Below are 19,454 nucleotides of genomic sequence, written 5' to 3'. Positions count from 1 at the left end.
CTTTTCATAGTAGATCTATCAAAAATGCTAGACGTACAGAAAACTTCTACAAGAATTAACGGACTAACCTTCTACCCTCACTAATCTGTTCCCCTTTGATTTTCAGAGTGGGCCCCGTTTCATCTTAACAACCAATCAATACACCCCATCTCCAGTCTAGCCCGTAAAACTCCTGTAGATGTAGCATTGCTGGTAGATCTATGGTGCCAATTAAAACGAGCTTTTGTATCTATCTTCGACACATGATAGCTTTTATCACTCGGTTTCAGAAGGGTCAAGGACATGACCAGCAAAGACCACCGTATGGGACACCTCCTCCACTATGTAGAAGGCAAAAGGATGGTCTGCTACAAAATCAACAGGCACGGACGGAGGTGTCCAACAATATAATACGGTCATGACGGCGGTGAATGCAGCCGCCTCGGTGCCTTCCTCGTTCACTTCCACAACCGCCCTGTGGAACACATCCTCTACCCGCAGCGGCACGTCGTTTCCGGCCGAGTCCTTGTCCACCATGTCACACAGATCGGCCTCCCCGCTGAACGCCGCCCGGAGCCCCAAGATCTCCAGAACTTTCTTCATGCTGCAGAAGAAGGACAACTTGAACTTGGGTAGCCAGAGCTTGGTCACGCTCCTAGACTGAGTCGGCAGGTGGTCGAACAGGAAGCTTGGCCCACCGGTCGCCATCTCGTCGGCAAGGCTACACAGCCCGTCTCGCGCTGTCGGGAGGAAGACACACATCGAATAAGTGGAGCCGTTGTTGGCCGCCTTCTTGCAGGGGAGCTTAAGCAATGCTACACGTACAAACGATTTACTAGGTTTTACAAAAAGGGTTAATTTGATTGGTCAATAGGTGGGGAGGCGGTCCAACCCCTGAAAATCAGGGGGGCAAGTTTATGATTGGTTAGTAGATGAAAAAAATTCTAGTCAGCGTGTAATTACGTGTAACTCTTTATATGTTTAGCATTATTGCTTAAGCACCTTGAACCCGTCATATGTGGACACCAGGTACTTGTGGCGTCTGTTTCCGTCCATGAATGGCACCTGAACGGTGCTGCTGTCGAGGCGGTGCCGCGGTGGAACGTGTGGTCTTTTGTGCGGCTCTTGCTGAAGGCGTTCTCCCACATACCCTTGAAGTAGATGGCATTGGTGAACTGAGCACGAGCCTAGTGTCGCGGTGCACTGAGCCCCGTGGTAAGACGTTGGTGATGAGCTTCTTCGTGGCCTTAGAGACCCACCTGTTGATCTCCTTCCTCGCATCCTCCGGCTGCATGCAGGAGAGAGATGGATCAGCATTGAAACTTGAAATTGAAAGCCACAAATATACTCTATTTGATATCTCAATATATTTTTACAGATCGAGATGGCATCGCCGAAGAAGTATTGTACTGACCTTTTTCACAAAGTCGACGGCGCGTACGTCCGCCTTGTAGGACTTGACGGCGGCCTTCCGGTAGGCCGGCTTCAGCGCCAGATCTTTGTGGCACCACACGCTGCACGCGGACGCAACGACCAGCGGACCGGACGGATCGTCGGCGGCGAGGGCATGCTTCGACACTAGTCGCATGACCCCCGCGAGCTCGTCACGCGAGGTCCCGCCGAGCACGGCTAGGATCTCGTCCATGGTGTCAGGAGGCCCAACGCGGTGTAGATGGACAGCGGCGAGAACATGATGTTCTGGCCCTCGTGCTCCTCGCCGCCTAAGAATTTTTTGGAGAGGCGGAGGGCGAGCGCCGCCAGGCCGTCGGAGTCGGTAGACATCGTACGAGCCTTCTTGCTTGGACGTCTCGCCGCCTTCTCCATGGTGCCCTAGCTATAGCGCTTGCCGAGTCAAAAAGGGCTGCGCAGGGTGTTCACCTCTTTTTTTTGAAAGATCCAGCAATTGCTGGCGTTTTCATTGATCATAGCAGAAAGCAACGGAAAAACAACAATGGTGGTGAGGGTCCTAGGATCGAAGTTTTAGGGTTTAGGGAGTGCCATACACGGCCAAAAACCCTAGAAACAAAAGTGGGTTTATCTCTCAAGGGGGGGTCCCCGAAGGGGCTCTCTAAGCATGCAGCTCCTGTGGTTCTCCATAACTCGATGTTGTCTCGTATGCGTTTGATGATTCCGGCTACGCACGGCAGTTGCTACCTGAAGGTGCTGTTGTTTCTCTCCTGCCAAATCTCCAAGCAAGCAAGCCAGCACAACGTCCGCACTCCCTTTCGCCATTGGTGCGGTCTCTTCTCCAGGATGCCTTGCACGATTGCGGTGGAGCTGTCATGGCGCCAGCTCGCGGCCAGGGTGAGAGCCGAGCAGTCGTGCCACAGTCCCAGCTAGGCCCACACTCGTCCAGTTTCTTGGCAGCTCCAAAAGAGGTGGCGCGACGACTCCAGGTTTCTGACGCAGAGTTGACAGAAGTAAGTGTTTGTCCAGCCCCGCTGCTTGAGTCTGTCATTGCACCAGAGCCGGTCCTGGAGAAGCAACCAGGTAAAAATTTTGATTTTGCCCGGCGCCCAGGCTTTCCAAACCAGACGGTCGAAGAGGGTCGCCATTCTACCCTAGAACTGCACCAGGTAGTCCGACCTTGCTGTGTACTTTCCTGAGCTCACTTTACTCCACGTCAGGTCATCCGGCACTCCTGGCTGCAGCTGCGCGTCCGTCCCCTGGAGCAGGCGATGAAGGGCGAGGACGTCCGGCAGGAGATGGCGGTTGTTGCCGCGGGCGAGGTCGCGGATCCACGTGTCGTCGCTGAGGGCCTCCCGCACCGATCTGTTCTTGCGCCGCGAGTAGCTGAACAGCCTTGGGAACTGCTGCGAGAGGCAGCCCTGGCCGATCCATGGAGAGAGCCAGAAAGAGGCCCGAGCCCCATCGCCGATCGCCACGCTGGTGGAGGCCGCGAAGAGCGCCTTGTCCGCGCCGCCGCAAGGCAGCTCGGTGCCCACCCAAGGCCGCTCCGAGTGGTGCCATGCAATCCAGAGCCAGCGCAGCCGTAGCGCTCTGCCAAAACGCTGTAGGTCAGGGATGCCCAGGCCTCCTTGCTCCATCGAGGCGCAGACCGCTGGCCAGTTGACCTTGCAGCTGGCGCCCGAAACCTCGTCGTCCTGGCACTAGAGGAAACGTCGTCTACACCTGTCGATCTCTTTGAGAATTTTCTGTGGGACATGGAGGACGGTGAGGGCGAAGGTTGGTGAGGGGGTCCTGGATTAGGGGGTGTCCAGGTAGCCGGACTATACCTTCGGCCGGACTCCAGGACTATGAAGATACAAGATTGAAGACTTCGTCCCGTGTCCGGATGGGACTTTCCTTGGTGTGGAAGGCAAGCTTGGCGATGCGGATATTCAAGATCTCCTACCATTGTAACCGACTTTGTGTAACCCTAACCCTCTCCGGTGTCTATATAAACCGGAGGGTTTTAGTCCGTAGGACAACATCATCATACAACAATCATACCATAGGCTAGCTTCTAGGGTTTAGCCTCCTTGATCTCGTGGTAGATCTACTCTTGTACTACCCATATCATCAATATTAATCAAGCAGGACGTAGGGTTTTACCTCCATCAAGAGGGCCCGAACCTGGGTAAAACATCGTGTTCCTTGCCTCCTGTTACCATCCGGCCTAGACGCACAGTTCGGGACCCCCTACCCGAGATCCGCCGGTTTTGATACCGACATTGGTGCTTTCATTGAGAGTTCCTCTGTGCCGTCGCAATCAGGAAGGATGCCTCTTCCCGTCTTTAAAGACGGCGCCGTTACTAAGGGAGCCTTGGCTGTCGGCCAAACTCTCCGGCTAGGCGGTTTTCTCATGACCGCCTGTTCGGCCGTTGCGCAGACGGTGACCTCTCGGGTCATCAAAAGCAATCTCCACGTCAGCTCGGAACTCGTCGAGCAGTTAGATCCGATGGAGCTCTCTTCCGTAAACGAGCTCTTGGATCGCATCGCCGCCTTGGGGGTCACTACGGATTATGACCAGGTTGGGTTTAAACCCGATCTAAGAGAAATTAATTCTCCCCAAGTCACCCATCATGTTGCCGTGGTAGAGGCACAGTACGGCGACTCTTCATCTATCTTAAGGACTAGCTACATCCGGATTCCCGATCCCTCCAAGCCGGATACTCGCGGAGGGGAGGATGTAACTCAAGACCTGAACTTAGAATCAAGCAACGGGCTAGATTCACTGGACAACATCCAAGAATCCAAACTTCAGAGTTCGGAAACTCCTTGGCCTCTGAGTCTTAGATTGGGTGAAGTTCCGGATTTAATTCCACCCACCCACCCAAACATAAGCGATCTATCCCAAATCAGGCAAAAGCCCGAAGAAACAGTACATCATTACTGGGCAAGGTTCCTCCTGGTTATGAACAGGATAAAGGACTGCCGCGAGGAAGACGCAATCTCAATCTTCTGCAATAATTGCACGGACAAGGGAATCCTCAACGCCACAGGTCGTCGTGATCTTACACGCTTCGCTGACTTGGCAACCATAGTACAAAAGTACTGTGCGATGGAAAGCGCCCGGGAAACCGAAACTAAATTTTGGGACAATCCAGCCCTGAATAGAAACCTCGTCCGAAATAAAAGGGTGCATCATCATCAGACACCCGGGTTAAAAACCAAAAAACCAAAAACCTCTACACGGCATGGAACCGTACTGGAGGGATGGCTTAATGGGCCCTGTAAAATTCATAGTACAGAGGACGCCACACCAACTCATAGCCTTAGAGCATGTTGGATACTCTGGCAGGTGGCCAAAAGGGGCGAAGATCTCCTAATTCCGGAGGCCGCAGAAAGCCACCTCAGGGACTCCAGTACAGTCTTAACAGTCTTCGAGACTTTCGCATCAAATAATATGCGAAAAAGAACACTCCGCAGCCTCGCCGAAGTCTATCAAGTAGCAACAATAAACCCATGGAGTGACACGGCTATTACTTTTAATGCCAGTGATGAACCTAAATTCCGAACAGCTCGAGCACCAGCCGCATTGGTACTCAGTCCTATAGTGGACGGCTTTCGCCTCACCAAGGTACTCATGGACGGAGGCAGCGGATTGAACCTCATTTATGAGGAAACCCTTCAAAAAATGGAAATAGACTGGAACCGCATTGAGCGAAGCAGCACAACCTTTAGAGGAATAATCCCCAGTCGGGAAGCGCGTTGTACAGGAAAAATCACACTAGATGTGGTGTTCGGCACGCCGGATAATTATAGGTCCGAAGAGGTCACATTCCAAGTGGCCCCGTTCAGTAGCGGACACCACGCTCTGCTGGGACGGGAAGCGTTTACAATCTTCCAAGCAATACCCCATTATGGGTACATGAAGCTCAAGATGCCCGGGCCGAACGGAATCATCACTCTCACTAGTGATCCGTACATAGCACTCCGCGTCGAAAACAAGACAACCGCATTGGCCCTTGAGGCACTGTCCGAAGCCCTAGCGGTTGAGCAACTGACTACGCTGCGCTCCACGGTAAATAGGGATGATGTGATACTTGACAAAAGATCCAAGTCCACCTCCTTTAAACCAGCGGATGAAATAGACAAATTCCAGGTCCATCCAATGGACCCCAATAAAACAGCTTCCATCGGGGCGCGATTAAACCGCGATGTGGACGCCGCACTGCGAGAATTCCTACGAGAGAACTGGGAGATTTTTGCCTGGCACCCTTCAGACATGCCAGGAATCCCACGCAGGCTGGCCAAACACAGCTTAAATATCCTAAAAGGATTCAAACATGTCAAACAAGCCCTTCGGCGTTTCTCTGAGCCCAGGAGACAGGCAATGGGAGAGGAGCTAGCCAAATTATTGGAGGCCGGATTCATCAGAGACATAAAACATCCAGACTGGCTAGCAAACTTGGTGATGGTACCAAAGAAGGACAAATCCTGGCGCCTGTGCGTTGACTTCAAAGACCTTAACAAGGCTTGCCCAAAGGATCCCTTCCCCCTCCCCCGCATCGATCAAATTATCGACGCCACTGCAGGACACGATTCGTTGTGCTTCCTCGACGCATACTCCGGTTACCATCAAATCAAGATGGCCGAGTCAGACCAAGCCGCAATGGCATTCATCACCCCATACGGCCCATTCTGCTTCAACACAATGCCTTTCGGGCTCAAAAACGTCGGCGCAACATATCAGCGCATGATTCAGACATGTCTGGCAAACCAGATCGGCAAAACAGTAGAGGCATACGTGGATGATGTGGTCGTAAAAACAAGACATGTCGAATCTCTAGTAGACGACTTGAGGCTTACATTTGACAACCTCCGAGCATATGACATCAAGCTAAATCCGGAAAAATGCGTTTTCGGCGTTCCAGCCAGAAAGCTCTTGGGCTTCATTGTATCCGGTAAAGGAATCGAAGCAAATCCATCCAAGACCCAAGCTTTGTCACAATTGGATATCCCAAAGGACCTCAAACAAATACAAAAATTAACCGGATGCGTGGCGGCTCTAAGCCGCTTTATCTCCCGTTTGGGAGAAAAGGCGCTACCCCTCTATCGCCTCCTTCAGCGCACCGAACAATTCGAGTGGACGGATGCCTCCACGGCCGGACTCGAGGAAATAAAATCCATATTGGCAACAAACCCTGTCCTGGCCGCGCCAAACATCGGCGAACCAATGCTATTGTACATTGCAGCAACCCATCAAGTTGTTAGCGCAGTACTCGTCGTCGAGCGGGAAATGGACGGACACAAATTCCCCCTTCAAAAGCCGGTTTACTACGTGTCCACTGTCCTCACCCCATGCAAATCACGGTACCCACATTATCAAAAGATTGCATATGCGGTATTCATGGCATCCCGGAAGCTACGACACTACTTTCAAGAGTGTTCAATCACAGTAGCATCGGAAAGTACCACTCAACGATATTATAAACAACCGTGACGCAACGGGCCGGATTACAAAATGGGCCATTGAGCTCCTCCCGTTCGACATAACTTATAGGCCACGTCGAGCTATCAAGTCGCAAGTTTTGGCCGACTTCGTCGCAGAATGGACGGAGGCCGAACTCCCTAAAGAGTACGGCACATATTCAAACTGGATCATGCACTTCGACGGTTCCAAAATGTTGGCCGGACTAGGGGCCGGCGTCGTTTTGACGTCCCCCATAGGAGACACAGTTCAATATGTACTCCAGATTATGTACACGGACTCCAACAATGCAGCCGAATATGAGGCCCTTTTACATGGTCTCCGGATGGCAGTATCCATGGGCATTCAACGCCTAGAGGTGCGCGGGGATTCGAACCTCGCGATATCCCAAATAAATGGAGACTTCGATGCCAAGGATCCAAAAATGGAAGCTTACCGCAATGCCGTCCTCAAAATCTCAGCTCGGTTTGAAGGGCTCGAATTTCACCATATAGCCCGAGAAAACAATCAGGCGGCAGACGTCCTGGCACGCATCGGCGCAAAACATGATGCGGTCCCCCCAACATCTTCCTGGAAAGGCTGTTCAAGCCATCTGTAGTATGGGAAGGGGAACATGGCAATATTAGCTCGGACCCAACCGCACTGTCCGATGCCGAACAATCTGACATAATCAGAGGCTCTGCCAATGAAATCACAACCTCAGCCCACGTACTAATGGCCGTTATCTCCCCATGGACAGAACCATTCCTAGCCTACCTTACTAGGCAGGAACTCCCAGAGGACCAAAACGAGGCACGCTGTATAGTGCGGCGATCTAAAGCCTATAAAGTCCATGAGGGAGAACTTTATAAGAAAAGCACTACCGGAGTCCTTCAAAGGTGCATCTCCGAAGAGGAAGGGCGGAACTTGCTGGCTGAAATTCATGCCGGACTCGGTGGCCATCACGCCGCAGCCCGGTCCCTTGTAAGCAAGGCCTTCCGTATAGGCTTTTATTGGCCGACGGCCCGGGCGGACGCTCAGGACTTGGTCCAACGATGCGTCGGCTGCCAGCTTTTTGCAAACCAAAGCCATATGCCACCCACCGCCCTCCAGACTATCCCCATCACTTGGCCTTTCGCGGTTTGGGGGCTTGACATGGTGGGATCCCTTAAAGGCGGAACCCGCAAGAAAAAAATACTTACTGGTCATGGTGGATAAGTTCACCAAATGGATAGAAGCCAAGCCTGTTAAGACGGCCGAATCCGGACCTGTGATAGACTTTATATCCGGGGTCGTACACCGTTATGGCGTCTCCCACAGCATCATCACCGATAACGGGACGAACTTTACGGCCGATGAGGTAAAACTCTGGTGCAAAAACATGGGCATCAAGCTCGATTATGCTTCCGTCTATCACCCACAAACTAACGGTCAGGTCGAACGTGCAAATGGTCTCATCATGAGCGGCATCAAACCCAGATTAGTGCGGTCCCTCAAGGAATCTAACACGCACTGGGTAGAGGAGCTCGACTCCGTACTCTGGGGGCTGCGGACCACGCCGAATCGCACCACCAGATACACACCATTTTTATGGTGTACGGCGCAGAGGCAGTCTTGCCCTGCGACATAATTCATGACTCACCTCGAGTGCGCATGTACGAAGAAAGGGAAGCCGAGCTCGATCGGCAGGACAGTTTGGACACCTTAGAGGAGGAGCGCGACGTGGCAAAAGCCCGTTCTGCATTCTATCAACAGCAGGCTCGAAGATATCAAAGCAGAGAAGTGCGGGCCAAAAACTACAACATTGGTGAATTAGTTCTACGCCTGCCGGACAAGAAAAAGGACAAGCTGAAGCCCAAGTGGGAAGGTCCCTTCATAATCGACCAAGTCCTGACTGGTGGAGCATACCGCCTGCGAGAAGCGTCGGATAACCGACTCGAGCCGAACCCATGGAACGCAGCCCGTCTCTGAAGATTCTATGCCTAGCGCCGGACTCTGTGTTTGTCTCCTTCCTCTGTCCATTTTTTACATTTTCTATCTTACATTTCTCTCCTTCCCCTTTTTTCTTTTATAGCCCTTAAAGGCTCCTCAAGTGACGTGCTACTCGCGCTCATTAAACCTGGGGGCTTCTTTAACAGAAGCTTATTTACACGGGCTTCACGCCCACCACATGTGTCAAACTTCCGCATGTACCTTTTCTTCACCATTATATGCATCGATATGACTTAAGTTTTGGCCAAGCTGGGTTGCCTGGCTCCTGTGCTTACCCCTACGTTCCCGATTGTTCGGCTAGGTGGTAAAGGGAGCACCTCTATGATTGGTACTGCCGGATCAGCCGGATGTGTACCTCAGACTAGGTGAAGCCGAAAGCTAGCATTCTTAAGGGAATATTTGGTCGGTGAACTAAAAGATGACCTTTTTTACTTATTTATATATATGCCCCCAGATGATTTTCCTACGTTTGTAGTCCGGACATGCACTTTAGGGCATGCCTCCTAGAGAAAGGAACCCCTAACGGAACTATTCTCTCTGAAAGATGTTTCGTACTAACCATGTAATATAACACAACTAGTTGGGCACTTGTCTGATAAAGCACTAATGACCCCTACACCTGGTCTCCACGCATACCCCGGTTCTTACATAACCGGTAGGGTATTCGGACACACTCCGGACCGTCAGGTCCTGAGGTTGAAGCGAAAAGGTCAGCAACGACAAACGATCTACAATCCGGCTAGAAGGCATTACACATGTCAATTAAAATTACATAGTCACTCTGACTGATTGTATTCCTCTTGTATACCATCTAACAGGCTGTCTAACTTACAGTCCTGCTGGGAATACTTTGCGGCCAATTCTACTTGGCCGTACACTAAGCTTACAGGGATGTCCTTCCCGTCAGGCCCCACAGGTCCGACCTCGGCCATGTGGTTTGGGTCAGACTTCGTGTACCGCGTCTTCACCATGGTCCAGGCCTCCCTAGCGCCTTGTCGGCAGGCCGATATCTTCCACAACCGGAAGCGCCGCCGAGCCCCCTTAAGCTTCTCCGAAAGCTCTCCAAGGCCCTCGGGCATGGAGTGGGAAGGCCATAAGGCTTGGGCAATGCCTCGCATCGCCTGCCGAACTCGCCCATGCAGTTGCGAGAGCTCGGGAAGAAGGTCACCCGTAGAACCGGGCATCTCCTCTGCAGGACGACCCATTAGCATACCTACAGACATTACTCTGTTAGTTGACTTCCTCGCCGAACTCTTTTCTTTCAAAGATTCGCTTAAGCACTTACTAAATATGCCGTGTCGAAGCCGCTGATTCTCCTTAGTAGAGTCCGACAGCTGGCCACGAACATCTTTAAGTTCAACGTCCAGCTTGGTGTTGGCATCCTGAAGATCATTCTTCTCCCGCCTCACCCTTGTCAGCATACTCTCACCGGCCTTTAGCCGGCGTAAGAGTTGTTGCCTCTCCGGATCCAGTCTGGCGCCATCTGCAATATGATTTGTCAGATTTACACCCACGCCGCACTTCGCAAAATACTAATCTTTCGATGTGTATCTTACCAGAGGGGGTCTCTTTGGGCTCCCCTGCCGTGGCTAGTGTGGCCTCCAGTTGGGCTTTGCACTCTTCCAGCTCATGGGACAGTACGGTATTCTTCTCCGTAATAACCTGCATAACAAATGATCCTTAAATCAGTTACTCTGACTGTTTCAAGTCTCGGGGGCTACTGGTGTATATATATATATACCAATATTTTCTTACCTGTATGTCTTTTACATATTGCTTCGCGGCTCTGGCTAAACCATTTTGAGCGGCACGGAGGTACGCATCTCCCGAATTGAAGGCATCTAATGCCTCTTGGGAGAAACGAGCGTCGCGAAGAACTGTCCGGCGATGCCTGTGGTTCATGGCACTCTCCACCTCGGAATTGGTGGCAGACAGCCTGTCCGCATCCTCTGTCGGAGGAGCATCTGGTGCGCGCCTTGTGTTCGCTTCTGCTTCCGGGCCAGGCGTTGGAGCCTGGCTGGTGGAGGCGCGATTGGCAACCTCTCCGGATATAGTCAGGCGAGGTCTCTTCGTTCTGTAGATAGCACGAACGTTAATATGCCCTGAAGGAATAACACTAGGGAAAAAGAGGGTGCGCTATACCTTTGCGCCAGCGTCTCAGTCCGAACTACATTCCTTTTACCCCACGGGGCCCTGCGGCCCCTCGTTGGCTAGCCGCCGCAGGTTCGGCCTCCCGCCTCGGAAACCTCCCCTAACAAACATGGTCGTTGTCAGGAAAACTGAAATGCGTGAGAATGGATTCCTTCTCAAGGGGACGAGACTCCGTTCTCTGTTACCTGGGATGCCGGGATTAACCCTGGGTAATCAGCCGTGATAGCCACCAAGGTATTGTCCTTGCTTAGCTGATGAAACACCCCGTCAATCAGCTCCACCGATATGTCCGGATCCTCTTTGGAGTCCGGATCGAGGGACCGTTCTGGATCCTCGGGCTATGGGGGACGGCTGTTTATATCCTTTACTTCCTGATGCAGTTCCTGCATTGAAATCATTAGACTACATATTTAATCATGGGAATATAAAACGGATGGGTAAGCACAATTGTCCACTTACCCAACTCGGAGGGTTGTACATAGTAAATCTGCCCTGCGGGTTGATGCGGAGGAATTCCTCCTCTTCTCCCTTGTACAAAGAGGATAAGGTCTTTATTAGAGCGGCGGCTGAGGCTGGCCCCTTACGACCGTAACGGGTGGCGTCATCCTCCCCGTTAAGATCCCACATGGGGTGGCCTCTATATTGAAGCTGTTGCACCCCCCGCATAATGCATGCAGCCATGACTCCAATCATGGTTAGTCCGGAATGAGCCAATAGTCTTATCCGACCCATCAGGTAAAGGACGTCCCTGTCAGTTTCTCTTTGAGAGCTCCGTGGACGCCAGCTTAGGCGTTTCTTTAAGGGAGCACTGTTGAATTCGGGGAGACCGATCCGGATAGGATCCGGCAGCGGGACATCATCTATATAAGACCATTCTGAAGGCCAGTCCTCGGACGCCTTCTTTGGGGTTCCGCATAGATATCCGGTCCCGGCGATACGCCACACTTCGGCTCCGCCCACTTGATATATAGACCCCTCTTGAGAGCGGGGCACCAAGCAGAATAACCTCTTTCACAGCACGAAATGAGCCTCAACACCCAAGAATAGCTCGCAAAGGGCGACGAAGCCCGCGATATGCAATATAGAGGCGGGCGTGAGATTGTGCAGCTGGAGGCCGTAGAACTCCAGAAGCCCACAGAGAAATGGATGAATTGGAAATCCAAGTCCTCTTATTAGATAAGGGACGAGGCACACCCGCTCTCCTTTGGAGGGATTGGGGGTGCTCTCCGCTTGCTCTCCACCATTATAGGTGGCGAGTCCGGCTCGGACCGGGACCATATAGGCCTGAGGGAGAAATCCCTTGGCCTGAAGCGACACTAGCTCACTGTGCGAGATGGAGCACCTCTCCCAGTCTCTAGGTTTAGGACTGGAAGGGCGAGAGGAGGAGCTATGACGGCTGGCCATGTTGGAATGGACCTTTGCTGGAGGCGCTCTGATGATTACTTGCGGGGAGGAGAAGGTGTGGTTTGGATCTGAATCCCCATCCCATTAAATAGGTGGCTCGTTTATGCAGCTAGGGGTGTGAATGTAAAAACACCCCGACTTTTCACATTCGTTTGACACGTGGAAGACGTCCATTATTGGGCCTGGAAGCCAAGGTGCGCTAAATTATGAAAATCGGACGTTATTCAGCAGCTACACGGAATTTGGAGAAGAACCCGCTTTGCAATGCCGAAGACAATCTGCACGCTGGACTCGTCGTCATTGAAGCCTGGTCTGGGGGCTACTGAGGGAGTCCTGGAGTAGGGGGTGTCCGGGTAGCCGGACTATACCTTCGGCCGGACTCCAGGACTATGAAGATACAAGATTGAAGACTTCGTCCCGTGTCCGGATGGGACTTTCCTTGGCGTGGAAGGCAAGCTTGGCGATGCGGATATTCAAGATCTCCTACCATTGTAACCGACTTTGTGTAACCCTAACCCTCTCCGGTGTCTATATAAACCAGAGGGTTTTAGTCCGTAGGACAACATCATCATACAACAATCATACCATAGGCTAGCTTCTAGGGTTTAGCCTCCTTGATCTCATGGTAGATCTACTCTTGTACTACCCATATCATCAATATTAATCAAGCAGGACGTAGGGTTTTACCTCCATCAAGAGGGCCCGAACCTGGGTAAAACATCGTGTTCCTTGCCTCATGTTACCATCCGGCCTAGACACACAGTTCGGGACCCCCTACTCGAGATCCGCCGGTTTTGACACCGACAGTTGGCATGGCACCCAGCACGCATCGGACGAGGACGCGGCGGCCGTCCATCGGTAGCAGCTTGACCTTCCAGCCCGCAAGCCTTGCCTTGATCCTGTCGATGATGAACTGGAGGTGAACCAAGCGCAGGCGTCCCGTAGAGACCGGCAACCCAAGGTATTTGATGGGGAAGGGGGCGATGGAGCCTGCAAAACCCTGTAGCACCTCCTCGATGTTGATGTTCTCACAACGGATCAGCGAGACCATGGATTTGGTCAGGTTGATGCAGAGCCCTGTTGCCTCGCCGAAGTCGCTAAGGATGTGCAGCAGAGAATCTACCTCTTCTCGTCTAGGGTTTATGAAGATGATTGCGTCGTCTGCGTAGAGGCTCACACGAAGTGCCAGGTCGCGACCTGGCAGGCGATGTAACAGCTGCTGGTGTACCGCCACTGCGATGAGGTCGTGCAGTGGGTCGATGGCCAAAATGAAGAGGAATGGGGAGAGCGGGTCTCCCTGGCGCAACCCACGGTGATGGAGGATGCTTGGGCCGACAGAACCATTGAGGGAGACCGCCGAAGAAGCCGAGACGAGCAGACGAGCCACCCAGTCCTGCCATCGCGCACTAAACCCTAGTTGTTGGAGCAGCTCCAGCAAGTATTCCCAGGAGACAGTGTTGAACGCCTTTGCTATGTCTAACTTTACTAGCAGGCCCGACGTTTTGCGACGGTGAAGGGCGCGGACGGAGTTTTGTACGAAAAGAAAACTGTCGTGGATGCACTTCGACTTCAGGAATGTCATTTGCGCCGGTGAGATAATGGAGCCGATGACTGACGCCAATCTAATCGAGAGAACCTTGGAGATGATCTTGGTTATTGAATGGATCAAATTGATGGGCTTGGAGTGGGTGATCTCTGTTGCCCCATCCTTTTTTGGTAGGAGAATGATTGTAGGATTGTTGATCACCGACATGTCGCCGCCTGAGAGATTGTAGAATTGGTGGAAGGCGGCCATGACGTCAGTCTTGATGATGGACCAGCACGCGCGGAAGAAGGTTCCATTGAAGTCGTCCGGCCCCGGGGCCTTCTCTTGCGGAGATTTGCAGATCACCGCCCACACCTCATCCTCGGTGAAGGGGTTGTCGAGGCCGGCTGACGGCAAGGACGGCAGGTGAATGGCTTCCCGGTTGATGGTTTGGTTGCGAGGCGGTTTTGTGCCCAGCGAGGATCGGAAGTGCTCATGAATGATCCGCTCCTTGTCGCCGTGGGAGGTGGCAATGGAGTCTCTCTTGTCTAGGGCATGGATGAAGTTTTTTTGGCGCCGCGAGTTGATTTTTGCCTGGAAGAACGCCATCTTGGTGTCGCCTGTGTGTAGCCAGGTGGCGCACGAGGCCTGTCTCTTACGCGCCCTCTCGATGACGGCGATTCCAAGGACTCGCATCTTGAGCCTTTTCCGCAGCTGGAGTTCATCTACTGTCAGTTGTCTACTTACCTTAGCTATGTCGAGGCGGAGCACGATCACGTTTGCGATATGCATTTGAAGCTTTGTCTCACTGAAGAAGCCTTTAGCCCAAATTTTCAGGTCTTGGGCCACTCGCGTGAGCTTTGTGCTGATTCTCTGGAAAGCACAGCTAGAGGCGACTGGGCGATCCCACGCCCACTGCACCGTAGTGTGGAAAGGAGGGAATCTCGGCCAAAAGGACTCGAAGCGGAAGCGATCTGCGTGGCAAGGGGCCACTTCCTCTGACAGCAGCAACGGGTAGTGGTCAGAACACAAGGTGGATGCGGCGTGAAGGAGGTAGGAGGGAAACATCGAGGCCCAGGGCATGGTGCAAAAGAATTTATCTATGCTAACTAGGGTTGGAGACGCGCGCTCGTTGCTCCATGTAAATCTTCTATTCTTGCACTTGATCCCCTTCAGCCCCGCCGCGTCGATCGCAGCTCGGAATTTTCCCATGATCCTACAGTTTATGTTGGTGTTGTTTTTGTCGCGCGCCTCGTAGATCAGGTTGAAGTCATCGTTGATGAGCCAGGGGGCATTTGAGGGCGGAGCAGCCCGCACCAGCTCGGCCAGGAAATCATCCTTCCTTCTGTCGTCGACCGGCCCATAGACTGTTGTCAGCCAGAACGTAGCACCGCTAGCGGTGATGGTGATCTTAGCTGTAATGGAGAAGCAGCCGATGGCTTGCGATAGCACCTCTACTCGATTCTTGTCCCAGAAGATTGTGATGCCGCCCCTCGTGCCTGCGGCAGGGAGGACGATGCAGTCGGCGAGCCGTGCTCCTCCAGTTTCCCTAACTAGTGCCCTGGTCCATTCATCGATCTTCGTTTCCTGTAGGCAGAGGATGGCTAGTCTATGCGTCTCCGCCGTCTCCAAAACTACTTCTCGTCGGGCCGGCGAGTTCAAACCCCGCACGTTCCAACTCATTATCGGACAGTTTGTGTCACTCATGGGGAAACAGAAGATAGCTCCGACAACTACTACTACTTGAAGTTAAACACAGGTACACCACCATTGGGCGGGGGGGTTGCCGGCCAGCGTTCATCCTAAGCCAGGATCGAACTCTCCATGAGATTCATAGTTGCATTACTTATAGCTTCCTTATTCGTAGACAAAGCAGATTCGGAATTGTCTTTCCTTCCAAGGATAACTTGTATCCATGCGCTTCAGCGGCCACCAACAAGCCCCAAATTCCGCCGGCGAACAACTACACCTCGTTCTCCAAGGATACCTACACTATTACAATGCATGATGAAACCTAACTCAACCCAGTCTAGTGCATGGGGTCGCCGAAGACTGCTGCCACTAGGAAACACTAACATGGAGAGGTGGTGTCCTGCGAGGCCTCTCCGTTTGGACCGTACTGAAGGAAATATGCCCTAGAGGCAATAATAAAGTTATTATTTATTTCCTTATATCATGATAAATGTTTATTATTCATGCTAGAATTGTATTAACCGGAAACATAATACATGTGTGAATACATAGACAAACATAGTGTCACTAGTATGCCTCTACTTGACTAGCTCGTTGATCAAAGATGGTTATGTTTCCTAACCATAGACATGAGTTGTCATTTGATTAACGGGATCACATCATTAGGAGAATGATGTGATTGACTTGACCTATTTCGTTAGCTTAGCACTTGATCGTTTAGTTTGTTGCTATTGCTTTCTTCATGACCTATAGATGTTCCTATGACTATGAGAGTATGCAACTCCCGTTTACTGGAGGAACACTTTGTGTGCTACCAAATGTCACAACGTAACTGGGTGATTATAAAGGTGCTCTACAGGTGTCACCGAAGGTACTTGTTGGGTTGGCGTATTTCGAGATTAGGATTTGTCACTCCGATTGTCGGAGAGGTATCTCTGGGCCCTCTCGGTAATACACATCACATTTGCCTTGCAAGCATTGCAACTAATAAGTTAGTTGCGGGATGATGTATTACAGAACGAGTAAAGAGACTTGCCGATAACGAGATTGAACTAGGTATTGAGATACCGACGATCAAATCTCGGGCAAGTAACATACCGATGACAATGGGGAACAACGTATGTTGTTATGCGGTCTGACCGATAAAAGATCTTCGTAGAATATGTAGGAGCCAATATGAGCATCCAGGTTCCGCTATTGGTTATTGACCAGAGACGTGTCTCGGTCATGTCTACATTGTTCTCAAACCCGTAGAGTCTGCACGCTTAACGTTACGATGACAGTTTCATTATGATTTTATATATTTTGATGTACCAAAGGTTGTTCGGAGTCCCGGATGTGATTACAGACATAACGAGGAGTCTCGAAATAGTCGAGACATAAATATTGACATATTGGACGACCATATTCAGACACAGGAATGGTTCCGGGAGTTATCGGGTATAAAACGGAGTACCGGGGGTTACTGGACCCCCCTCGAGGGGGTTAATGGGCCTCATGGGCCCAAAGTGGAGCAGAGGAGGGGCGGCCAGGGCAGGCTGCGCGCCCCCTTCCCCTCTAGTCCGAATTGGACAAGGAGGGAGGGGCGGCGCCCCCCTTTCCTTTCTCTCCTCTCTCCCTTCCTTCCCCCTCTCCTAGTTGGACAAGGAAAGGAGGGACTCCTACTCCCGGTAGGAGTAGGACTCCTCCCTGGCGCGCCTCCTCCTGGCCGGCCGCCCCTCCCCCTTGCTCCTTTATATACGGGGGCAGGGGGCACCTCTAGACACAACAATTGATCCTTGAGATCTATTAGCCGTGTGCGGTGCCCTCCTTCACCATAATCCTCGATAATATTGTAGCGGTGCTTAGGCAAAGCCCTGCGATGGTAGAACATCAAAATCGTCACCACGCCGTCGTGTTGACGGAACTCTTCCCTGACATTCTGCTGGATCGGAGTCCGGGTATCATCATCGAGCTGAACGTGTGCTAGAACTCGGAGGTGCTGTAGTTTCGGTGCTTGATCGGTTGGTGAGGGAGTCCTGGATTAGGGGGTGTTCGGGTAGCCGGACTATACCTTCAGACGGACTCCTGGACTATGAAGATACAAGATTGAAGACTTCGTCCCGTGTCCGGATGGGACTTTCCTTGGCGTGGAAGGCAAGCTTGGCGATGCGGATATTCAAGATCTCCTACCATTGTAACCAACTCTATGTAACCCTAACCCTATCCGATGTCTATATAAACTGGAGGCTTTTAGTCCGTAGGACAACATCATCATACAACAATCATACCATAGGCTAGCTTCTAGGGTTTAGCCTCCTTGATCTCGTGGTAGATCTACTCTTGTACTACCCATATTATCAATATTAGTCAAGCAGGACGTAGGGTTTTACCTCCATCAAGAGGGCCCAAACCTGGGTAAAACATCGTGTTCCCTGCCTCCTGTTACCATCCGGCCTAGACGCACAGTTCGGGACCCCCTACCCGAGATCCGCCGGTTTTGACACCGACATTGGTGCTTTCATTGAGAGTTCCTCTGTGTCGTCGCCGTTAGGTCCGATGGCTCCTTTGATCATCAACAACGATGCGGTCCAGGGTGAGACTTTTCTCCCCGGACAGATCTTCGTCTTTGGCGGCTTCGCTCTGCGGGCTAATTCTCTTGGCCACTTGGAGCAGATCGAGAGCTACGCCCCTGGCCATCAAGTCAGGTTTGGAAGCTTAAACTACACGGCTGACATCCGCAGAGCCTTGATCTTCGATGGGTTCGAGCCACGGCCAAGCGCGCCGCACTATCTCGAGGGGCATGATCTAGCTCTGCCTCCGGGTAGTGTCCTGGAGGCCGCACACGCATCGGTTCCGACCTCTAACTCGGAGGCTATTGCGCCAATGGAGGATGAGCGGTTGGACGCCACCTCGGGGGCTGCGATCTTAAAGGCGATCGAGCCGAATGCTAGCCCCGCACTCTGCATGATCCGTGACTCCAAGGATCCGGACTCCTCCCCGGACTCCGAACCCCCCGTGCCCCTGCCAATCGAATCCGATTGGGCGCCGATAATGGAGTTCACCGCCGCAGACATCTTTCAGCACTCGCCTTTTGGCGTCATCCCGAATTCTCTTAAGTCTCTCTCTTTATCAGGAGAGCCCTGGTCGGATTACGGTCAGCGAGGATGGGATACGGACGACGAAGAAATTCAAAGCCCACCCACCACCCACTTTGTAGCCACTGTCGACGATTTAACCGACATGCTTGACTTCGGCTCCGAAGACATCGACGGTATGGACGACGATGTAGGAGACGAACAGGAACCAGCACCTATAGGGCGCTGGAAGGCCACCTCGTCATATGACATATATATGGTGGATACTCTAAAAGATGGAGATGGCGATGGAACAGTGGGGGAGGACACCCCCAAGAAACAGCCAAAGCGCCGGCGTCAGCGGCGCCGCTCTAAATCCCGCCAAAGCAAAAATGGTGATTCCGGCACGATAGACAATACTACCCCGGACAGCACCGAAGAACACCCACCTCAGCAAGATTCAGCACAGGAAGATGGAGAAGCTAGCCCTCATGAGAGAGCGGCAGACCAAGAAGTTGAGGATGATAACTATATGCCTCCCTCCGAAGACGAGGCAAGCCTCGATGACGATGAATTCGTCATACCATCAAACCCCGCCGAACAAGAGCGTTTTAGACGCAGGCTTTTAGCCACGGAAAGCAGCCTCAAGAAAAAGCAGCAGCAGCTTAGAGCTGCCCAAGATTTGCTAGCTGACAGATGGACTGAAGTCCTTGCGGCCGAAGAGTATGAACTCGAACGCCCCTCCAAGAGTTACCCAAAGCGCAGGCCGCTACCCCAATCAGAGGAGGAAGCACCTACA

General features: G+C 52.2%; 1 pseudogene; it reads right to left on the bottom strand.

Annotated features, from left to right (window-relative positions):
- Positions 1-255: 255 nt before the first annotated feature.
- On the bottom strand, positions 256-1,803 carry LOC125506592 (annotated as a pseudogene).
- Positions 1,804-19,454: the final 17,651 nt, after the last annotated feature.

Source organism: Triticum urartu, chromosome 5 (genome assembly GCF_003073215.2).
Source record: "Triticum urartu cultivar G1812 chromosome 5, Tu2.1, whole genome shotgun sequence".
NCBI lineage: Eukaryota > Viridiplantae > Streptophyta > Magnoliopsida > Poales > Poaceae > Triticum > Triticum urartu.
Note: the sequence above shows the minus strand (reverse complement) of the source record. Positions and strands in the feature narration are given on the sequence as shown.